Here is a 25,796-nt window from a genome sequence, read left to right on the forward strand (position 1 = left end):
AGCCAACCTTCTTCTTCTTCTGTGCATTAGGAAAGCACTCAGCCTGATGAGGAAGTGAATACTATGCAGGCCCGCATGAATTATCGGCTGCACTTATGGTTTCCATTAAGTATATGGATGAGATGAATCCAGAAATATAGCTCATTGATTAGCTTTATTAAATATGTATGGATTATAAAGGCGGCAGGTTCAGTTAAAGAGCAGGTAAGGAATTAGACATTTCTGTAGTTGCATTCTTCTTTTGTCTACTATGTCAAAAAATTGGAATTTGTGGAATATTTACTCTCTGTATTCGATATTTGGTTGCGCGAATCACTGCTTTAATTCGATCTGGGGTTCAGGTCAGGTGAACTTGCAGGCCAGTCCAGCACAGTAATACAGTTGTCAGTAAACCAGTTACTAGTGGTTTTGGACTTGGACTTGGTTTTGGATGTAGGCAGGTGCTAGGTCACGTTGGAATATGAAGTAGATGAAGCATGAAGTGCTGCAAGATCTGCCCTTGGTAAAACAGAGTGGACCAACACCATCAGATGAAATGGCACCTCAAATTATTCCAGACTGACAAAACATCACACTGGACTTTAGGAACCTGCGGTCCTTTGCCTTTCCAGTCTTCCCCCAGACCCTAGGACTGATTTGCAAATGAGATATATTTGCTCGCGTCAGAGAACAGGACCTTGGACCATTGGACAACAGTCCAATTCTTTTTATCCAAAACCCAGGTCAGATGTTTTGATTTTTTATGAGTATTTTGAGACTTCGTACAAGAATATTCTAATATGACACATGGATTCAGGGGTTTTCCTGAACTATTTGCCATAAAAATCAAGATCAAAAATGTTTTGAATAGTTCAGTGCATGCATGATGAACTTAGAATATAAAGTTTCAAAATGTTAATTAAGGAAGAAATTAACAGAGTATTTTGAGACTTCGTACAAGAATATTCTAATATGACACATGGATTATGGGTTTTCCCTGAACTATTTGCCTTAAAAATCAAGACCAAAAATGTTTTGAATAGTTCAGTGCATGCATGATGAACTTAGAATATAAAGTTTCAAAATGTTAATTAAGGAAGAAATTAACAGAGTATTTTGAGACTTCGTACAAGAATATTCTAATATGACACATGGATTATGGGTTTTCCCTGAACTATTTGCCTTAAAAATCAAGACCAAAAATGTTTTGAATAGTTCAGTGCATGCATGATGAACTTAGAAAATTAAGTTTCAAAATGTTAATTAAGGAAGAAATTAACAGAGTATTTTGAGACTTCGTACAAGAATATTCTAATATGACACATGGATTCTGGGGTTTTCCTGAACTATTTGCCTTAAAAATCAAGACCAAAAATGTTTTGAATAGTTCAGTGCATGCATGATGAACTTAGAATATAAAGTTTCAAAATGTTAATTATGGAAGAAATTAACAATATTCACATGGCTCTGTATGTGGGAGACCACGGCTGCCCCTTACCTCCCTGTGGACGTATGCTAATTCTACAAAAGACCCCTCCGCCCCCCAAGCTGCCTAATGAGCCATTGAAAGCATGTGCCACTGTGCCACACCTGCACCTCACACCTTTTATAGTACATCCCTTCGTTTCAAACACTTTGTTGTCAGACTACATTGCTGTGTGTTGCTGAAGGCTACTACTAATCCACAACAAATAAGTGAAGTTTGAAGCTGCCAGCCATGGAGGACGCAGGAGCTCAGGACAAATGGCAAAGAATAAAAGCTCGGAGGCAACAAGGCAGGCGGGAGGGAGGGACATAAAACAAAAGATAAATAGGCCAACAAAAACGACTAAGAACAGAAAAACCGAGGGTATGTTTACACCACAGCCATATTTTAAAAACAGGTAGAAAAAACAATCCTTGCTCAAGCAGACCTGTAAATATACTGAAATATTCATATACATACATTTCATTTGCATTTACATCGGTTTAAAATGATTTGTGTTAAAATGCCCACATATAACACACTGCTGAAAGGTGAAAAATGGCGTCATATTACTGTATGTACTGTACCATATATATTACTATATAAGGTTTGTACTGTTCTTTATTCGAAGAGAGTGTTGTTTCTTAAAAGTTTTTTATTTTTGGAAGTAAAAAAACTGATACAGATATTGCTTTTTTGAGGACTGTTTTTAAATTTGTTTATTATTGGAATCTTAGCAAAGGAATGAGAAAACGTTCATTGAAATTTTTTTATATTATTATATGTATATATATTAAAAAATATATATCTCATAAGAACTGTTGTAATTTTACCATATTTAACAGAGGCTGTCAAATGTTTTTTTTTTATATTGTAGGATTTTTAAAATGAAACAGATGTAATATATATATATATATATATATATAAAATATATATAATCTCATAAGAACTGTTGTAATTTTACCATATTTAACAGAGGCTGTCAAAATGTTTTTTTTTTTTTGAAAGGAAAAAAAAAGAAAAATGTGACGTTCATTGAATTTTTTTTATATTGTAGGATTTGATGTAAAATATATTCAAAAATATATAATCTCAAAAGAACTGTTGTAATTTTACCATATTTACAGAGGCTGTCAAAATGTTTTTTTAATTTTTTTTTTTAAAGGAAAAAACAGAAACAAATAAGGTTGTAATGTGGGGGAAAAGGAAACAATGTTTTTCAAGATTTTATCTTTTCAAATGAAATATGTCCTTTTGAGACAATACACAGTCTGTTTCTTAAAGTTGCATACTTTTGTCGAGGAAAAAAATATATACTTTTGAGGAAAAAGTGCTGGAGTTAAAATATTGCCATTCCTGCAACATATTGGGAAAGCGTTGGAATGTTACTGGAGTAAAGTTTTCACTTTTTTCTTTTAGAAGTAATGACTAAACACAACACAAACAGCATAACCAGGCTCCTGGGCCCCTGCACTACAGTATATGAGTGATGTAAACCACAGCAGATCACATATCTGTTCACCGGAATGAGAAAAATGCTAATGTTAGCTTACTTTGCTGCCTTAGCTCTGGATGCTGCAGGATCCATAGTCCACAGTCTCCAGTTTACGGCAGCGCCCTCAGTCTCCTCTTGGATAAAATGCATCTCCTTAGCAACAGCCACATATCGAAAAGTTCTCCTGCATAAAGAAATGGATATTGTCGATAAATGCGGCTCTTTTTAAAAAAGCAAACATGTCCTGTAGCATCAAGACTCATGAGAACATTTCATTTCAGGCACAAGCAGACCAGTAAATATTTATGTGTATTTTTACTCTTCCCGAAGCCTGCAGTTTATCTTGCTTTTATCCATGAAAAAGTTGTTTTTTGTCAGGCCCAAAGCCAAAGATTACAAACTATGGAAACCAGACGGGAACCAAAAAGATCCACTTCCGAGATAACACGGCAACTTTGACGCCGCCGACGTCACACATGGGCAGGGAAAAGCAAACACTTTACGAGTGTATCATTCCTTAATAATAATAATAATTTGATATGGAAGTCAGGCCTCGCGTAGACCTGCCGTACAAACACACATAAACACAAAGGGGGGGGGGGGGGGGGGGGGTTCTTAATGAAGTGAGTCCCCGCTGCAGTAATGAGTGCACAGATTTATCTACATTAGCATCCCATTCCTGCGCCACAGTAGATCAGGAGGCCATGACAGCACTCACAGCCAGACGCATTACAGTTATTTATTGCCACGCTGATCCAAGCGCCACTACTTCGCTTTGCTAGCAGAAAGCCTTGCAGAGAAGAGAGAGAGAGTGCACAGAAGTGATGCACATTCTCGGGATTTGTGCTGAGCTTTGTTTGCATTTCAGATAAGCCTCATCTCTTTATAGAAACAGAATGTCTCGTGGTGATGGTTTATCATGAAATCAGGGTGATTGTCATTTAGAGTGACTCACTGATGAAAATGCTCAAGCGAACTTGCCCGTTTCATGGTTAAGAAAATACTAATACAAGACAAAAAACATATGTCGCAATATTACTCCAATAAAGTGAGAAATAAATCAGTATCGTACAACTTTTTGTACAAAAAGAGTCAATACTAAGACATTTTTTCAATCTGAAATTGTGATTAAATGTGCGCTAACACAAACATGCAATTAATCACAATTAAATATTTTTATCAATTGATAGACTTTTTTAACAAATGTAGTAATCTTACGATATTATTATATTTCCCACCCCAAACGAGTCCTGATATTATGGTACTATCTAACTGGAATATATTTGGATTCCCATAATATTATAACCTTTTTACCAACCTCGTGTTTAAAAAAAATACAACTTTAGTTTGTTTTGTTTGCTTCTCATGGCAATTTTTTCTCATATTACAAATTTATTTTTGTAAAATTTGTTCTCATTAGAATATCACTTGTGTCTTCATATTTTCACTTTGTCATATTATTTTCCAATTTTGTCAATTATCTTCTCATAATGACTTTATTCACAATATTTGTATGTTTTTATTTGTTATATGCTACTGAAATTATGTTATTGGTTCTCATAATATGCATTATGATCAAAATTATGACTTTCCCATTAGATAATTTCAGTTTTTTTGTACAATTACACAATTTTCATGTTAAATTATATTTTAAGAATGTGTTGCGGGCCACAAATGGCCCCCTGCTTCAAATGCAGCCACTGCCATCTTGCATCTCGCAACATTAAAAGGGAGGTTGCCTCCAGCCACAGCTATTAATGCCAGTGTTTTTGACCAAGTACTAAGTGGAGGACCCGGCAGTTATTTGGTTTTGTAAACGACAAAAGAAAATGTATTATGTTAATGAAACTACAAGATAAAGTATATTTTTACTGAAAGAAAAATGCCATACTTTAATGTGTGAAAAATTGTGTAAAGAAGGTCTATTTTTCATTAGAAAAAGCTTTATGACTTATTTTATTTAAAGGGGACCTATTGTGCTAATTTTTCAACCCTTTGTATTGAGTTGTGGTCTCCTATAGAGCAGCTACACACAATAACCCACACAGAAAACTGTTTAGATTCTCCAGAATCTGCACCTATTCAAGCTGTATTTCCTTGGATTTGTACTTCCTGCCAAAACGGTCTGTTTTAATTAATTCCACCCACAGCCCGCCTCCGGGCACGCCCACTCTGCTGTGATAGGAAGCAGTATGGGTGTGTGATCAAACTATAAACCATATAAGGAAGTCTACCCCTCTGTGACATCACAAAGGGGCAGTTTTACCACGCCTTTTGAAACCGAGTGTTTTGAACCATCCCAAACTTCTTTCAGGGCTCACTTCTACATGCATAAACCTCATTATCTGAAACTTTGACATTGTTTAACACAAGAATACAACATTCTAACTACATTTATAGTTCAGAAAAGTGGGAAAATAGATCCCTTTTAATCATTCAGTTGTATTTGTTGTATATTTTCCATTGAAAAAGTCTTAAGAAAAAAACCTGAATAGGAAGATGAAAAAGTCTAATTTTATTCAAAAATGTCAATTCCAGATATTTTTACGATAAAAAGACATGTTACGAGCATAAAAGTTATGTTAATTGTGAGAATTTTGAAGTTTTTTTGCTATTGTATTGTAAAACTAAGTATTTATGAAAATGTACAGACACCTACACATTTCCCCTGTGTGAGAATGCGTTGCACCCGTGCGAGCGCTCAGCTGCAATTTGCAGAACACACACAATCTTAAGGGCATGAACCTTGAGCGAATCCAGGAAACTCAAACCGCAGACCTTGTGTTCAGCACATCTTCACAAAAGTGCAACAATGATCCATGTTTGCTTCTGTATTGATAAAAAGCAAACTAGGACAGCCAAGCTTTGACAGTCTGGAGTAGCGAACACAGAAGTGGAAGCTTTGCTGTCCCTCGCGAGCAGAAAAGAAAATCTTGGCTGGTGTGAGTTTGTTCTCTTTGACAGGATTAATTGACAACACTTGTCTTGGTGATCTTCACGAGGTTTCCCTGACATTTTTAAAACCCAAACACTCGTCTCATACATTTTTTTTTGCACAAGAAGCAAAAAGAAGTAATGACCAACTCCCTACTAATGGATTTCACTTCAGAGCAATTTTAAGCCATAAAACTGACCACAAGGTGCCAGAAGTGCATTAGATAAGAGCTCAGCAGAGATTACTGTATGTGGACAGAGAAAAAACACTTGAGGATTGTATGTACATGCGCAAACATAGTTCAGTTCCAAATGTGAAAACTCTAATTAGTTCATGTTGTTCTATTTGTAAATCAACCTCTTTTTTGGGTCGTTTATGTCGTGGTATAGTTTAGATTCATTCATTCATTTTCTACCGCTTTTCCTCACGAGGGTCTCGGGGGGTGCTGGAGCCTATCCCAGCTGTCTTTGGGCGAGAGGCGGGGTACACCCTGGACTGGTCGCCAGCCAATCACAGGGCACATATAGACAAACAACCATTCACACTCACATTCATACCTATGGACAATTTGGAGTCGCCAATTAACCTAGCATGTTTTTGGAATGTGGGAGGAAACCGGAGTACCCGGAGAAAACCCACGCATGCACGGGGAGAACATGCAAACTCCACACAGAGATGGCCGAGGGTGGAATTGAACCGTGGTCTCCTCGCTGTGAGGTCTGCGCGCTAACCACTCAACCGCCGTGCCGCCCTAGTTTAGATTGTAAAAGCTGGTTCTACCCTTTTTAGTGGAAAACAGATATTTTCCTGAAACTAACTTACTGTATGTTCTACTGCTGATTACTAAAGAACAGAAAAAGATACTAACTTTTTTTTATCTGATGAAAGACGGGAGTCTAAATCTTTTTGGTTGTTGCCTTGAAAGATCAGTCATAATCATCTAAAAAGCCGGTACTGGGATGGTAATGGTAATGGTTTTATTTCATTTGAACATGCATTAGATTACAATTGAGTGCATCCCATAATCAGTTCACAGTTCCACATGTCCAAAAGGAGTAGGAAGAAGCAAAGCTTATTAAAGCCTACCCCTCAATCTGGTACTTTTACAATCAGTAACTGTTACATTTGTTCACTTCCTGCTTTCCATAATACAGTTTAAGGGTTTTTTTTGTTAATAATGTACCTCATACCAAAGTACAAGGTGATATGACCATCCAATGCCATAATGTGTACCATAGTAAGTGTCAATATAGTGATATATATAGCACATCATGACTGGTTCAAGACTCTTCATCCTTGTATTTAGCAAACATCAACTGCTTGTATTGTTTCTTGAATTGGCTCATCGTTGTGCATTGTTTGAGGTCCTTACTCAATCCATTCCATAGTTTGATTCCACATACTGAAATGCTATGGCTAGCATAACGTAGTCCTAGCATAGAAGTGTTTCAAATGTAGTTCTTCCCTGAGATCATATTTCTCCTCTCTTGTAGAGAAGTATTGGAAGACATTTTTAGGTAATTGGTTATTTTTAGCCTTATGCATTATTTTAGCTGTTTGAAGATGAACTATATCAGCAAGTTGAAGTATTTGTGATTTTAGAAATAAGGAGTTAGTATGTTCTCTGTAGGCGGCATTATGAATTATCCTTACTGACTTTTTTGCAGTACATTTAGCGAGTGAAGATTGCTTTTATAGTTTTACCCCATATTTCCACACAATAAGTAAAATATGGTAGAACCAGAGAGCAACAAAGAATATGGATTGTATTGTATACCGTTTGGATGAATTTATTACTCAGATTTTATTTTTATGTTATTGAAGTACAGTCACCCCTCGTTTATCGCGATATCGCGTGATATATTTAGCACATCATGACTGGTTCAAGACTCTTCATCCTTGTATTTAGCAAACATCAACTGCTTGTATTGTTTCTTGAATTGGCTCATCGTTGTGCATTGTTTGAGGTCCTTACTCAATCCATTCCATAGTTTGATTCCACATACTGAAATGAATGAATGAGTTAAGATTAAATTAATATACATGAATAAACAATTACAGGCATACAGTACTATACGTACAAAGCATCTTCCTGCTGGAAAATGTTCAGTGAATTCGCTTGAAGATAGTGCCATCAAACTACTTTTCTCGTTACTATAACACAACAAACTGCACATTTAAAGCAAAGAAATCCGCAAATATACAAGGATCTTCTGTATACAGTACAGTAACAAAACTTAGTCCCGGTTCTAAATGTTCCGTGCAAGGACGACAGGTTATGACGTATTATATCACCACTGTCAACGCCATTGAGGCCGCTTCCACCGGTGTCACTTTTTCCGTTCGCGGTAGGTGACATACCAAGGCTTCCACAAATTTCACTGTTCCAAGCCTTCCCTCTCTCAGTCGGGAGATGAATGGCAATGTTTAGCCACCGTCAAAGCGTCCTTGAGTGTCAGACAATAGGAACAAAGCGGCGGCGGTGGAGAGGCACAAGAACAGGAGGCGGAAAAGAGATAAGCGCTAGAGGGGTTAACAAAAGAGGCTGTCAGAGACGAAGGTGCTTTTTCATTGTCTGGCGCATTTAATGAGCGGGAATTAAACAACGACAGCATGTAATAACCTCTGAGCAGCGAGTGTGTTTATGTAGTTGATACCCTGCTTGCTCCGCCGCACATAGCGGATGTTCATTTTCAGGGTGTAATCGACTTGAGTGGATTCAAACAAAACAGAGAAAAAACACACAAATTAAGCACAAAGGGTGAGGCTTTAACTGAATGTAATAAGAAAATTCCCTCATGATAAATGTAGTTTAACTAAAACATGCCAACTAAAATGATCGATTTTTCCCAAAGCGTAGAGCCACTGGCGTGAAGTCAAATGATCCTGATTTAGTTCATCTACATTCATAACTCCCCGAACAGATTTCATTTCTTAGCATGGAATTGTAAAAAGTCATCCCTTGTTTAACGCAATTAGGAAAGGAAGCGGCGTCAGGGGTTCGGAGTTGGGTTTAGCTTGGCATCGGTTACAGCCGTAACAGGTAACTGTAATAATTGTTCCAGCGATGGAGTCTGGTGCTTGTGCGTCTCACCGAACATTACAGTAATATTACTGACACCTAGTGACCAGTGTGGAATACAACATATTATCACATACTACAGTATTAATTGTCCCTGTACCCTAGAAACCGCTCATGAATGATACGGGAAAAGGCCGAAATGATACTGTGTCAAAGCCCAGGGCAGTGATACTGATAAATGATAGAGTTTAACCATGTCAGTATCAGCCCCCGTAGCTGTCCAATCAGAGCGCGCTGCTCTGGTATCGTGCCCGTGAAACAACCAACCAGAGAACAGCGCACGAGTGTTTGTTTTGCTGCCGTCTGAGCTCTGTCAACATGTCAGCGGTTGACACTCCCGGCGAAAGACAAATAGGGAAAATAGCATAACAGAATATTAGAAATGGAACGTTTTATCACTCTTGAAATGATCGAAAAAAATAAAAATGCAAATACAAGTCGGAAAACCAAGGGCAACTGCAACTGCAAGAACGAACGAAGACTGGTAGAAAGTATTCCCCCGCCTGAGTTAGACAAAAACATGTCTATGTTTATTGTAACGTCGTTGCCGACGCTATGGAAAGGACACGACTGTGATCGCTAACAAGCTTTTATTACACAACAATACTGGCTACTACCGTTGCAACCACTGCCAGCAACGCAACAGTGCTTCCTCAACACGACACGCCCCCACCCCTGGTGCATTCACAGTCACGCGGAACAGTCAGACACTCAAGAGCACAACATGTCAACATGAACACGTCAGGGTCGCTACATTATTTTATCAATCAGAAAATAAAATTGGGATGAATACGAGCCTGATTCTCTCAAATCAAAATTCAACTCTCTGGCACGTTACATGATGGAAAAACGAAAGTACGTGATAATAAGCTCATGATTAAATAGTATGTGATAATATGATCATCACATGGTTTGTCTGGTATCAGGCCCCGTATCATGCCCCCAAGTGTCAGTATCAGATGATATCTGATTCTAGCACGCGGGGGCATGATACTGGGCCTGGTACCAGACAAACCATGTGATAACCTCTAATCATCACATTGTCTTTGAATGCCTTATAATTTGTATTTTACTTCTTTTATACATTTTTATGCTTGAATGTGCTTAATTTAGGCAAGAAAATATGTAAATACGTGCTTTAATATGTAAAAAAAACAAAAATAAATGTTTTTTTAAAGTTGTGATGGTGTAAAGATTGGAAGTGAAGAGGGATTACTGTAGTACAGTGGTGTCCAAATTCTTTCCACATACTGAAAAATTTAAGATTGCAAGGTCCACTTTGATATTTTCCACCTCAACTTTGTGACACGGGTGAAAAAGCATATGAACTTTTTCCTCAATTTCACTTTTTAAACACTCCCTCACTATGGCAGGCTTTCACAAAACAATTATCTGTTTTAGAATTGACTTCAGTTATTACTTATCCAAATGTTACATGTCCATGTTGGACTAAATTAAGCATTTTTTAATGAATAATAATAAAATACAAATACAGTTTAAGGCTATACAAGGCATTGATTAATTACATCATTATAATAGCACAGGCTGCTGCTGTTCCCGTACTCAACTGTGCACCTCTGGAAAATGTTTTTTTTACTGAAATGCAAAGTTTTATTTACATCTTAAATGGCATATTTTCTGATTTTATCTACTATATTGGTAATATGAGTGTAAAGGTGACTATAGGGGTGTTATTTTATGTCTTGAGGGCTCTAATAATAGTAACAATCGGATTTAGTTATGAACAAGTTTTCTACGCTCTAACTACAAAAATATTATCTTTATTAATATTGAATCTTTCTTCACAAAAACTCTGAAACCTTCTGAAATAGTATGGCTTGGATGAATTGCATGTAATTGTATACTCGCAAAGAGCGGCAATGAATTTAGTAAGGCACCAAGTAAAAATGGAAGAGTGCTAAAGTAGTGAGACTAAGTACCACAAACACACAAAGGAGTGAAAGGAATAGCAAATATAACAAAATATAATATACTAAAAATAAGCAACAGAGAAGACAGACCTGTGTGTAGGAATACGTGCAAGTACCAGGTCGTCACAAGAAGCGGGTGAAGATTCACCAGGAGGCTATAGTTGGTATCTGGAAGTACAAAGAGCAACCAAGAATGCATGCAGGAACACAATGACACACAATGACTAGAAAAGGAACCAGCTGAACTACATTAGAATGCTGATTACGCTTCAGACCCAGCTGGACTAATAGCACTCACATCGAAAGTGAAGGGACAACCCACTGTGGCAAAAACTAAAACGCTTGCTTCTCAGAAAATAACATATAATAATAATAATAATAACAATAATAATAATACATTTTATTTGTATAGCGCTTTTCAAAATACTGAGACATTTTACAGAAAAATTGAATTGAATAAAATCAAGTAATCAGTGTAAAAGATACGTTAAAATACAACATTATATATTATACATATATTTTCCTTCAATTTTATATCTATTTAATATTCAATAACTCAATATCTATTCAATAACTCTGTGCTACAAAAATGACACATATTTCCTCATGATACATGAGGCTCATTCCCGAAAAATTGCAATTTTTTTCCTTGTTATACAACTTTCACTTAATATTTAGTTTCTTTTCGTCATTATGACTTTATTCCCATAACGTGTTGACTTTATCTTTGTATCTTTCAACTTTTCGGCCCCTTTGTATTGAGTTGGGAAGCAGCTACACACGATAAACAGCACACAAAGCTTTCTAGTTCTACCAGAATCTGCACCTATTCAGTTGTATTTCTTTGCATTTCTTGATTCCTGTGAAAACGGTCTGTTTTACTGTATTCCGTCCGTGACCCGCCTCCAGGGACGCCCACTCTGCTGTGGTTGGTCACACTCCCGAGTGCATAGAAAAAGTTTCGGTTTGTGCTGCTAACTTTATAGGAGTTGATAAATGGTACAGAAGTTGATAATAAACAGTGAAACAGCTTTTAACATACAGCCATACGTGTAGGATACTGAATCCAATCCGGAAGTAGAGATTGGACTGTCCGAGGTTTGTCAAGAAAAGATGTTATTTCAAGATGTCCCTCAATGTTAAGTAGCTTTAGCTAAATATTCATTCACATTCAGGGTGGGCAGCACTGGAGGCAAGGTGGGTGAAGCATGTTGCCCATGGACACAACAACTGTGACTGAGTGGGAAAAACCACTACCTTCTGAGCCACCACCACCTCAATGAATAGATTTAAATGAGCAGAATAAAGTCATAATATTAAAAATATTATTAAAATACTACTAATAATAATATTGAAAATATTAAAAAAACTACTAATAATAATATTGAAACTATTAAAAAAACTACTACTAATAATAATATTTAAAATATATACATATTTAATTATTATTATTATTATTATTATTATTGATAATTATAATAATAATAATAATAATTATTATTATTATTATTAATAATAATAATAATATAAAAATAGCATACAGTTGATACATCAAATATTAAAAATATTTTTTTCAAAAAGCCATAATATTATGAGAATAAAGTTATTATATTACAAGATTTATGATATGAAAAACACAAACTTTTTGTAAATTAAAAAAATAATAAAATGGAAAAATGGCCAAAAAGGTGTCATATAAAAAGAAAAAGTTCAGACTAATAATACGCTTTCTCACTGATAAAACAACACAGTCCTTGGTGGAAAAAGTTTGGACACCCCAATCTAAACTAAAGTGATGACATTTTATCTTGAAGGTTTTTTTTAATTGTTTGCTTCTTTCAACTTTTTCCTTGAGTGCCTCAGTGCGTCAACATCACTGCAAAAAAAACCAAAACAAATCTTGTTTAAAAGAGCACTTTGTGTATTTACTTGTGAATCACCGGTGTTCCTTTTAGTGGAACAAATGGCATTAAAAAGACTATCAAAAGGATGACTTTTATTCCTGCATTACAAAACCCACTCCATTCAAGTTTATGACAAAAATCAGAGGACTTTGCCAAAAACTCAAAAGCGGCGTGTCCTTATAAATGCTTTGGATTTATGCTAGCATATAGTATGTAATAAATATATAAGTTTTATAATCATTAAACAACTGGACAATTACGCTACATAGACATTTAGCTTGGTGGCGGCCATGTTTTTCAACCTCACTTGCTCAAGGAGTTGAATAATAAAGGGGTGCATGTTTTCACCAATTTTCGCCCCTTTTGTGTGCAAGCAGCTCAGGAGTAGAACAGTTACTTAACGCGCATGCACAGCATTCCCAATGACATCCTGACGTTCCTCAATGGCTATCAATCACAGCGAGTCCAATCCACACATCCAGTATAACCTCCTCACCACAGTGAATTAATGACTTTAATCCTTCATGTTTGAAGCTCACGGGGCGGTATAATCTCCGCCCCGCCGGTCGCCACACATTCCAGCTGATTCCAATTAGATGCTGTGGGTAAATAATATTGTAATGCGGCGCTTTATTGAGCAAGGGAACAAGCGCCGTGTGAACAAAAAAGGGCCCTGTTAAGGCTAATCTACCTGGTCCGTTTTACAAAACGCCATGACGCATGTTATGTTGTCGTTTTTTTTATTTTTGAGAATGGAAGTATGATTAGACCTTTAGAGAAGATGACGGATAAAGACAGGAGACAAAAAACGGCAAGGCCGTCATCATCTTCTCTGCAGGAAACCGAGGCATTTTATGTTCTCCATAAAATGATGCGTGTAAGAGAGCGAGCAAAGGTTGAGGCATCAGATTTGGAAAAATAAACCACACAAGCTAAACTATTGGGTGCATCAAATATGGAGGTCGAGCACGTCAAACGTTTAGGACAATAGACAATGAAACAAAAGTCAAACGAGGCCGCAGTACGCTGAAATGGGTCAAGCCGAGAGGAGACGATCACAGCAGGATGAGCTGCATCTGGTCCTCACTGGATACACGGCGCCCCCTTGAGGGTTATCCAACTTGATTATGTGTGAGCATGAGCACAGGAGAAGAAGAGGGGTTTGCTATAAAGTATGACCTCATCAAGGTAGAGACAGGAATGGGTACCAAATCTCTTTCCCATACGTTAATGCTAGTAACCATTTGAGTGCTAAAAGAACGTAAGCCTCAACAGAGGAACACGGATTCTCACGCTCTTTTTAAACTTCATGGTCGACCTACGGTGCGAACAGCAGTGCTCAAAACAGCAACACAACACTTCCTCGTTATGTACCAATCATTGGTGCATTCACGAACATCAGAATTCAAAACATCACAAGGTTCGTGTTCTTTGTTGTTGCTAGTTTTTCTGGGATAATTCTGACCGTTTGTTGTGGTAGTAGTAATGGTAATGGTAATGGTAATGGTAATGGTAATGGTAATGGTAATGGTTTTATTTCATATGAACATGCATCAGATTACAATTGAATGCATCCCATAATCAGTTCACAGTTCCACATGTCCAAAAGGAGTAGGAAGAAGCAAAGCTTATTAAATCCTACCCCTCCATCTACTTTTACAATCAGTAACTGTTACATTTGTTCACTTCCTGCTTTCCATAATACAGTTTAAGGTGTTTTTTATGACCATCCAATGACATAATGGGTACCATAGTAAGTGTCAATATAGTGATATATATAGCACATCATGACTGGTTCAAGACTCTTCATCCTTGTATTTAGCAAACATCAACTGCTTGTATTGTTTCTTGAATTGGCTCATCGTTGTGCATTGTTTGAGGTCCTTACTCAATCCATTCCATAGTTTGATTCCACATACTGAAATGCTATGGCTAGCATAACGTAGTCCTAGCATAGAAGTGTTTCAAATGTAGTTCTTCCCTGAGATCATATTTCTCCTCTCTTGTAGAGAAGTATTGGATGACATGTTTTAGCTAATTGGTTATTTTTAGATTTGTGCATTATTTTAGCTGTTTGAAAATGAACTATATCAGCAAGTTGACGTATTTGTGATTTTAGAAATAAGGAGTTAGTATGTTCTCTGTAGGCGGCATTATGAATTATCCTTACTGACCTTTTTTGCAGTACATTTAGCGAGTGAAGATTGCTTTTATAGTTATTACCCCATATTTCCACACAATAAGTAAGATATGGTAGAACCAGAGAGCAATAAAGAGTGTGGATTTTATTGTATACCGTTTGGATGAATTTATTACTCAGATTTTATTTTTATGTTATTGAAGTACAGTCACCCCTCGTTTATCGCGATTAATTGGTTCCAGACTCGACCGTGATAAGTGAATTTCCGCAAAGTAGGATTCAGTGTTTTCATCAGAAAACCTATGGGTTTTAACATTATTAGACATGAAATAACCCCCATTAGTCACCTTTACATTTGTATTACTCAATATAATAGATACTGTATGATCAGTCGGTTAGCCATTTTCTACCGCTTACACTCACGAGGGTCGCGGGCGTGCTGGAGCCTATCCCAGCTGTCTTTGTGTGAGAGGCGGGGTACACCCTGGACTGGTGGCCAGCCAATCACAGGGCACATATAGACAAACAACCATTCACACTCACATTCATACCTATGGACAATTTGGAGTCGCCAATTAACCTAGCATGTTTTTGGAATGTGGGAGGAAACCGGAGAAAACCCACGCATGCACAGGGAGAACAATTCCACACAGAGATGGCCGAGGGTGGAATCGAACTCGGGTCTCCTAGCTGTGTGGCCTGCGCGCTAACCACTCGTAATAATCAAATTATTATAATCATATTGTTGTCCATTACATTTATATGTGTCACTTGAGCCACCACTTCACAGAAAACAGATTTGTAAAAACAAATAAATAAATCAGGCTTCGCTACACATCTGAAAATTAAATTTAATCATTTTGTCTCTCCTCAGCAAACAGGCTAAGCTAACACAATGTTGCTGTTAATATGTGCCTGTAATGGTAGCACTGTAACTCCTATATCGCTATGCTAGTGTTGCTAATGTGGGGAAGCCTTCAGACTTCCGATATCTCATCTAAATACAATAATACGCCACAGTTAAAAAAAGTTGGTTCCCGTACGACGTGAAACCCAGCGTGTTTGCGAGCGAGAACACTAAGCGCTTGGCTGGGCAAAGCTCAGAGGAAGACTCAGTGACTTTATACTCCTGATAATCTGGATTAAAACCCTGTGGGACCGCATTAAACACTGCTGGCTGGGCATTACACACACAGTTTCTATGTTAGTGTGTGTTATTGTCAGATGACAGGATTCCCCTTATGGAGTGTGTTCCTGAGTGAGAACCAAAATAAAAGGTTGGACTCCATAATGAATTTTTTTGAGAGCGTGGTCGCGGAACATTTCATCGAGCAGTTTTCACGCTCACTTGCACCAAAGCTAAAAATCCTTTCCCACACTTAAGAGTCACTGACAAGGATATTCCGGCTCTTGGGGGGAAAAAAAACTGTGTTTAGTCGGCCGTCCATACTAGAGAATTGTTGAGTTCCACATCACGTTGGATACTGATGAGTTGCGGAGAGTGGGTGGGCCCAGCAGGGGTATTAGGTTTGATTGGATTGCCGTTGGGGATTTGTCTCTTAAACGGAGATTACTTTACGATCCAGCGTTTCACGGTGAAACGCAACAGGCAGAGATGGTTCGGAAAGTCAGGCGACCTTCTTTGTGTTGCCTTTACTTTGAAATTAATTCAGACTGATTGTGTTCTACTGCTTTGTTGTTTGTTTGCCTTTACAATCCATTGGTCAATCTTTGGTTTTAATCCATTCAAATCTCAACTGATGATTCCGTTCAGTTCTTTCTCTTTTATCAGATGTGCTGCAGTCAATTTAGTTCATATTTGTGTTGGGTTTATTCTTAGAAATGGCATTCACACATATAAAAAGACACAATAACTCCTCCCACATTTCTTAACCAATTAAAACCAATCCGACATCAACACGTTCGGCTCATTCAAGACATGTTAAATACATGTCAGGACTCAAATTCCATATTTTCTGTGATAGTTTTCCTTTTGAAAATGAATGGCCAATTTATTTGCCGACTCCTACTGGTGGAAAATCATGTTACATTTTTACTTTCAAATTCCACTGACTCTAGTAGTCTTGTTTCCCAACATTTCAACATTCAGTCTGTATTTATTCAAATCAATTGGCCTAATGCAGGGGTCTCAAACACGCGGCCCACGGGGCCAAATGTGGCCCGCAGGATGAAGATGGAATAGACATGCCCGGGCTTTTCTGATAAGGTCAGCCTCCAAAATGTCTCGCACACGGCAACAAATTAACTCTCAAGCCCGTTCTCATGAGAATTCTTTGGGTCACTAGAATTGTATAAGTAAATGCCCTCACTCTCAAATTTATAGAAAATATTGTGAGTGTTTTGGGCACTTTTGCATGTCTAAGAATACTGGTGCACAATTTTCTTCATAGATGAAAAGTACAGAGATATAGTTACCAGATTTTAGTAGGATTTTGCATAACAACAATGAACTACAAGGTACTGCAATATACAGTAAGTTGTGTTTTAAGTCAATTGGCTACTAAGGGCTCAGTTTGGGTGATTAACTAAATCATGTGAGAACCTATGCTACAGGAAAATAGTCACTTTTTGGGCAATTTCCTATAAAATTCTTCTGAGATTTTAGTAAATTTTCAAGAGATTCAGTGGGACTCTAGTCTGCTTTACCAAAGATTTAAAACAGGGGTCTCAAACACGCGACCCACAGGACACTAGTTTGAGGCCCCCGCCTTGATATGAAAGTTTAATGTTAGTGCGGCCCGCGCAAGTTTGATATGGATGCTGTATGGTATCATGTACCCAGAAAAAATTACGTTGTATTATTACGTTATTACGTTGTGTTTGTATGGCGGTTAGAGCGCAGGCCTCACAGCTAGGAGACCCGAGTTCAATTCCACCCTTGGCCATCTCTGTGTGGAGTTTGCATGTTCTCCCCGTGCATGCGTGGGTTTTCTCCGGGTACTCCGGTTTCCTCCCACATTCCAAAAACATGCTAGGTTAGACAGCTGGGATAGGCTCCAGCACCCCCCGCGACGCTCGTGAGGAAAAGCGGTAGAATATGAATGAATGAATGCTACCACTAAAATATATACAGTATTGGCTTGAAATTTCTCACACAGTTCATCAAGCTCTACAAAACGTCTACTGTAACTTTATAGTGTTTGGCCGAATCACAGATATGTGTCAGATATGATGTAAAAGGCCCTCATATTATATTAATGGTTACACTTTCCATTTACCTTATGATAAAAATGTAAATCTAACATATACAAAGCATATTTTTACATTTTTCCTCCCAATCCGGTGCTGAGCTTGTACTGTTTGCACACACATCTTTCACAGTCTTTGGTTATAAAAGACTCAAGCCCACTGTGGCCCCCACAGCCCGTGTACCGATGTGTGTAGTGGTTCCATGCAAGCAGGACAAGATAAGACACCACAACGGGCAGCGACAGGAGATGTGTGACAATTTTGTCATAAAGCGTAGACATGAATCCATAGCGTTTGCACTGGAAACACGGTGGCCGAGCGCTCTCTCTTGCGAAGAGGTCGCCGTATCGGGCCAGCTGAGTGGCTCATCGATTATCTGTCAGCCGTGTGTGAGAGCTGAAGCCCCATTAAGTCAGGACAGGACAAACAGACAGATGTGCACACACAAGATACGCCGTTTGGTGACATGCATCACAATGAAGTGGAATATGTACACACATTAACTCCCTCCCCCACCCAAAAAAAAAGAGATCTCCAAATGCACTCCACCTCTAGGCCCTTGATGAATCGTTTTGCTGCTGCACAAAACTAAAGCCCCCACAGGGATTATTCAAGCGGGCAGTAAAATAGTACTTCATTGCCATCTGTAGCTGGAAGGGTGACTACATGGAGCATAATTTAAGGCCCTTGCACAGTATGTGTACCCTGCTATTTTTTTCTTTATCATGCCCCATACAGGAAAATGTTTTGCAGATTTTTTTTTCCAACAAAGCACATGCACCACTTTTTCTTTTCTGGAACGGGCATAATAATAGCAGATTACAAAAACAAATAACATGGAGCATACAATTTCATTAATTCATTCATTCATTTTCTACCGCTTTTCCTTCCAAGGGTCGCGGGGGTGCTGGAGCCTATCCCAGCTGTCTTCGGGCCAGAGGCGGGGTACACCCTGGACTGGTCACCAGCCAATCACAGGGCACATATAGACAAACAACCATTCACACTCACATTCATACCTATGGACAATTTGGAGTCACCAATTAACCTAGCATGTTTTTGGAATGTGGGAGGAAACCGGAGTACCCGGAGAAAACCCACGCATGCACGGGGAGAACATGCAAACTCCACACAGAGATGGCCGAGGGTGGAATTGAACCCTGAACCTCCTAGTTGTGAGGTCTGCAAGCTAACCACTCGACTCGATAATAATTATTATTCATTATTAGTAGTAGTACAATAATATTGTCATTCTATTTTTGTTTGGTTTTCTTTATATCATGCAAAAAAATACATGTGACTTAAGTGGATGGAGGTGACATTTGGAAACAAAATAATATTTTTATAAAATGATAAATAGCCATTTAATTTTGTTTGGTTTTCAATTTACCTGTGAAAGAGTTATTATTATTAGTAGTAGTAGTAGTATTGCAAATAATATTTTTATTACATATGAATTAATTGGAGGCTGCACGGCGGTTAGAGGGCAGGCCACACAGCCAGGAGACCCGAGTTCAATTCCACCCTCGGCATTTCCGTGTGGAGTTTGCATGTTCTCCCCGTGCATGCGTGGGTTTTCTCCGGGTACTCCGGTTTCCTCCCACATTCCAAAAACATGCTAGGTTAATTGGCGACTCCAAATTGTCCATAGGTATGAATGTGAGTGTGAATGGTTTGTCTATATGTGCCCTGTGATTGGCTGGCCACCAGTCCAGGGTGTACCCCGCCTCTCACCCGAAGACAACTGGGATAGGCTCCAGCACCCCCGCAACCCTCGTGAGGATAAGCAGTAGAAAACGAATTAATTAATTAATTAATTAATTAATTGGAAGCAGGTTACTTTCTTTATGAAATTATATACAGCAACTAAATTTGGTTTTGGTCATGGGGGTATGCTGGAGCCTATCCCAGCTGACTTCAGGTGAGAGGCAGGGTACACCCTGGACTGGTCGCCAGCCAATCACAGGGCACATATAGACAAACAACCATTCACACTCACATTCATACCTATGGACAATTTGGAGTCACTAATTAACCTAGCATGTTTTTGGAATGTGGGAGAAACCCACACACGCACGGGTATAGATTTGATTTAGAGACCATGGTCTTTATTTGCTGTTGCGGACCACTCCCCCGGCAAATATAAGTGCTTATGCTGTAATTGAATAGCGGCATAAATTGGAGCATTTATGGTAGGTAAAGTTGGCATTCACTTGTAGCAATCCACTTCTAATCTTAAATCATATGGGGATACAACACATCAGGGCACTTTTACTATAAAGTGGTGTCAAGGTCGTTCATACAATATAAGGAAGAGTTCCCTCTCAAACTATGAAATCCAATTTTTCCATAAATTCATAACAGTATCCCTGATCTTGGCTGTGTATTATTTTATAACACATTATTTTATAACTTTTATAATTCATCTCCAGATGGAAAATTCCATCTCCTTTTCTCGCTGTGTGGAGGACATCTTCTTGATTGATGGCGGTCGTGGCGTTTTGTTAAGAGGCTGCAGGTGGAAAGCCGTTATCAGCTGAGAATGGCCAGATTACATCCCACAGTCTCTCACCCTCTTCCTCTGTGGTCACACACAAACGCAAACCAACTCTCAAAAACCCATCCTGATGCTGATAGGCAGCCACACAATTGTTATATCTCACTCTGGCTTGTCTCTATTTGATTTCCTCAAAGCTACAGCAAGTCAACAGCTTTAGGTCAACAATGTGAGACTGGATGTTGACTCAATAAAAGGACCAGTTGGACTACTTTGGGGCCTTTTTCTTCCACACATATACCTTAGGATTCAATGTTTCTTAACCTTTAAATCAGGGGTCTCAAACTCAATTTAGGGGCCACTGGAGCTCGGGTCTGGGCAAGGCATTTATTAAAAACAGAAAAATATACAAACTTTTTCAGTGCTTTGGTTCTGATTTTCTACAATAAAAGCTCTGATAAAACATTCCACTGTTCTCAAATATCTTAATTTTTATTTTTCTGCACAAAATAAGATGAAAAATAAATAAACAAATCAAGAATAAAGAAAATCAATCAGTAATAAATAAATATAATAATAATAATAAAATGGCAAATAATAAAAACTTAAGAAACCACATATAGTTGGTGGGTAGACAAATTATTTTTTCAGATTAAAATTAACAAAGCATTATTAGAGCCCTGTAGACATGACAAAACACGACTATAGTCACATTTATACTCTTTTTATTTACAACATATTGCGCAACTGCAGGGTCTTGAGACACATGCTAACTCGCAAACTAGAGAGCTAGCGACCTAAACGGTAGCCTCCAAGTTATTTCGTTTAAACTTAAATAGCCAAAAACTTACCACTTCCACACAGATAGGGAGGATAACTATTAACAGTTATTTAACCTTTAACATGAACATTAATCAAACGTAATAATTTTTTCTGGGTACATGATACCATACAGCATCCATATCAAACTTGCGCGGGCCGCACCAATATTAAACTTTCATATCAAAGCGGGGGCCTCAAACTAGTGTCCTGCGGGCCACATTTGGCCCGCGGGCCGCGTGTTTGAGACCCCTGCTTTAAATAGAGTACGCTACTTGGCTGCAACCAGCAGAGGCGCTGTTGTTTCAGTCCAAAGAAGAACATCAGGTCAGTTATGGGAAGTTGAGCTACGCTACATTCATGTTCTATTCAATACGATACTGCAGTGGAAACAGTAGTTCAGAACATTCAGAAAGATAATCAATTTTCCCATAATCAATCAGGGATATTGATGCCCATCCTGAGTACCAGGAAGCGAAAACGCTCTGTCCAAATTGTATTGGAGCAGTACATGAACTGACTCGCCGTGAAGCGTGTCTCGTGCAGCTTCAGCTTGCCGTGGGCTACAGTGTGAAGCAGCAAGATGGATGCCCAGGCCATTGTGCAGGCAAAAGGAGATAAACGCAGCCAGCTTGAAAGACAAAAGAGGCCATGAAGGCAGAAATACCAGGAAGGTGACTAGCTGTGTCAGTAAATGGACTAGGCTTTCCCAACAGTAATTCAATGGAATGAGACACTTAAAAGGCTGAAAGTAATGTATATTTGTTCTAATGGAGCTGATCTTTCACTAAATTACATGGGGACATATGTTCTGCATGGCGAGAAGAGACGCAAGCGTTACATCATGGAGCACTCGCTTAAGGACGATGCTGTGTTAAAGCAGTTGAGGTATAGATGAAAAGCCAAATGGGTTATTTTTAGGGATGTCTGATATATCCTTTTTTACTGATATCCGATATGCAGATATTTAGAGGTTTTCACATGGTTTGTCTGGTATCAGGCCAGGTATCATGCCCCCAAGTGTCAGTATCAGCCCGAGACCGAAGGTCAAATGTGGCCCGCAAAACACTAGTTTGAGGCCCCTGCCTTGATATGAAAGTTTAATGTTAGTGCGGCCCGTGCAAGTTTGATATGGATGCTGTATGGTATCATGTACCCAGAAAAAAAAAGGCAGAGAATAGCACTATTCCAAAGGATTCCTGGTCGGGGACGTGGGGAGGAATCTTCCTACACCCTCATTGGGGGTCCCAGCAAGATCCAAAAATGGCAGAAACTGACAGTTTTACAAAATGTTGATGTTGATTTTTTTTCAAGTCTGCAACATTTTTGTTACCTCCTCTTTGGGGTTCCTCTACGCCTCTTACCTGGCAGCTCTAAACGCAGCATCCTTCTACCAATATATTCACTATCTCTCCTCTGTACATGTTCCAACCATCTCAGTCTGGCCTCTCTGACTTTATCTCCAAGGCCTCTAACATGTAATGTCCCTCTCATGTACTCGTTCCTGATCCTATCCATCCTGGTCACTCCCAAAGAGAACCTCAGCATCATCTCTACTACTTCCAGTTCTGTTTCCTGTCTTTTCCTCAGTGGCACTGTCTCTAGACCAGGGGTCTCAAACACGCGGCCCGCAGGACACTAGTTTGAGGCCCCCGCCTTGATATGAAAGTTTAATGTTAGTGCGGCCCGCGCAAGTTTGATATGGATGCTGTATGGTATCATGTACCCAGAAAAAATTATTACGTTTGATTAATGTTCATGTTAAAGGTTAAATAACTGTTAATAGTTATCCTCCCTATCCGTGTGGAAGTGGTAAGTTTTTGGCTTTTTAAGTTTAAAGGAAATAACTTAGAGGCTACCGTTTAGGTCGCTAGCTCTCTAGTTTGCGAGTTAGCATGTGTCTCAAGACCCTGCAGTTGCGCAATATGTTGTAAATAAAAAAAGTATAAATGTGACTATAGTCGTGTTTTGTCATGTCTACAGGGCTCTAATAATGCTTTGTTCATTTTAATCTGAAAAAAATTATTTGTCTACCCACCAACTATATGTGGTTTCTTAAGTTTTTATTATTTGCCGTTTTATTATTATTATTATTATATTTATTTATTACTGATTGATTGATTTCCTTTATTCTTGATTTGTTTATTTATTTTTCATCTTATTTTGTGCAGAAAAATTAAAATATTTGAGAACAGTGGAATGTTTTATCAGAGCTTTTATTGTAGAAAATCGGAACCAAAGCACTGAAAAAGTTTGTAAATTTTTCTGTTTTTAATAAATGCGTTTAGGTGTTTTTTTTTGAAAACTTGATGCGGCCCAGCCTTCCCCAGACCCTAGCTCCAGTGGCCCCCAGGTAAATTGAGTTTGAGACCCCTGCTTATAGTATCGTTTCACTGAAATGTAGTACTTTTGTATTGGCCAGTGAAGAAAAACTGACTTCCAGGAGAATATAAACACAATGCAAGAAGAAAACAAAAAGAGTCAAAAGGGAGAGCTTGAGGAAGATGGAGACGATTGGATGAAGGGTGGAGAGGAGACATACGGAGCGACACAGTCCAACAGACGGAGAGCTATGAGAACATTTGGAGGATACATGAGGCAGTTATGAACCTATTTGCTTTCTCCTACAGGGGCACCCGAGTGTCACTAATGGCAAAGCAGGGGCTGGTAAACACATTTCTGTGACGACGCGACACCGCCGAAAAAACAAATTAAACTCTCTTCTCTCATTTCACACCCTCTCAACCCCCTTTCTCTCCATCTCCCTCGATTACTCATTTTTTTCCGCCACTCTTCTCGTCTCTCCTCGTTCTTTTGTCTTGCATGTGTTCATTTTGCTTCTGTTTTTGTGTCCAAAGATGGGAAAAAAAACAACGCCATATGTGTTGGGGAGAAGCCGCTTGCTGAGTAGCCCCCTCTAGTACTGAACAGGACATGTGGACTCTTGGCCGGCGTCACTGTGGCAAAGGACACGCTGGATGCTTTTTTGGCTGGTTGTGATTGGATGAGCCTGGAAGTGTAATGAGGCTTGTGTGGACACCTTGTGCACAATGGCCCTTTCAGCTAAAGATGCACAACAGGAAAAGGAAGTGTCTTGCATGATAAACTGGCATGTTTTGTATTGCGAAGTGACGCTCTTAAAGGGCCCGTGTCCCCATATTTGTCCCATAATAGCGTGTCACAAGTGTGTTGGCCAAAATCTTGCCCTAAAAACACATTTTGAATGTTAATTCTAACGAACTGTGGTTGTCCATGTCTCCGAGGATGTGAGTGGCTCCATGAAGCGCTAGGTGCATTTTATCCCTTTTACCCAATCCAATCCATCATTCATTTTCTACCGCTTTTTCCTCACGAGGGTCGCGGGGGGTGCTGGAGCCTATCCCAGCTGTCTTCGGGCGAGAGGCGGGGTACACCCTGGACTGGTCGCCAGCCAATCACAGGGCACATATAGACAAACAACCATTCACACTCACATTCATACCTATGGACAATTTGGAGTCGCCAATTAACCTAGCATGCACACGCATGCACAGGGAGAACATGCAAACTCCACACAGAGATGGCCGAGGGTGAAATTGAACTCAGGTCTCCTAGCTGTGAGGCTAACCACTCGTCTGCCGTGCAGCTGATGGTAAAGGTGTCGTTTAAATTTTTTTTAAAGTGGAACTTCAGTTAGCATCATTAACTGCTCCATAACTCTTACTCAAGAAAATAATAATAATAATAATAATAACCAGTCCTTTTCTATTGAGCAAGACGCCAAATTCACTTCCTAGAGCCACACTTTGCTTTGCCAATCGCTAGTATTTCTCCGATATTTTCTTACAGTTGTCATGCAAACTCCACACAGAGATGGCCGAGGGTGGAATTGAACCCTGGTCTCCTAGCTGTGAGGTCTGCGCTAACCACTCGAATCCAATACACTTTATGTATATAGCACATTTTGTAAACAGAGTTTCCGAAGTGCTGCACAGACTAGTAAAATAAAAAGTAAAAATAAAATACAATAAATAAAAGTACAAATTGAATTTAATTCAAAACTAAAAGATCAAATAAGAAATAAAATAGTAAAATAGATATTAAAATATTAAAAACAAGAAGCAAAGCAATAAAAGTATAAAAAAATAAAACCAATTACAATAAAAAGAAACTAAAAGACACAGGACCATACGACTCACTCCGAGTTAAAAGCAAGGCAATAAAAGTGGGTTTTAAGACGAGACTTAAAGCTTTCGATGTTGGGGACCTTTTTTACTTGGGAGGGGAGAGAGTTCCATAGCTTGGGGCCAACCACAGAAAAGGCTCGGTCTCCCCTGGTCTTAAGTCTCGTCTTGGGCAC

The 25,796-nt window shown here is 38.7% G+C and overlaps 1 protein-coding gene across 1 annotated transcript in view; it reads right to left on the reverse strand.

Annotated features, from left to right (window-relative positions):
• Positions 1–11,125, reverse strand: part of pacrg (PARK2 co-regulated) — a 252,842-nt gene extending 241,717 nt beyond the window's left edge. The window contains exons 1-2 of the mRNA XM_058090715.1: positions 10,978–11,125; positions 2,998–3,123 (exon numbers count right to left, since the gene is read on the reverse strand). The gene's annotated coding sequence lies outside the window, so the exon portion shown is untranslated. The remainder of the gene's footprint in view (positions 1–2,997; positions 3,124–10,977) is intronic.
• Between the last annotated feature and the right edge of the window lie 14,671 nt (positions 11,126–25,796).

Source organism: Doryrhamphus excisus, chromosome 13 (genome assembly GCF_030265055.1).
Source record: "Doryrhamphus excisus isolate RoL2022-K1 chromosome 13, RoL_Dexc_1.0, whole genome shotgun sequence".
Classification (NCBI taxonomy): Eukaryota; Metazoa; Chordata; class Actinopteri; order Syngnathiformes; family Syngnathidae; genus Doryrhamphus; species Doryrhamphus excisus.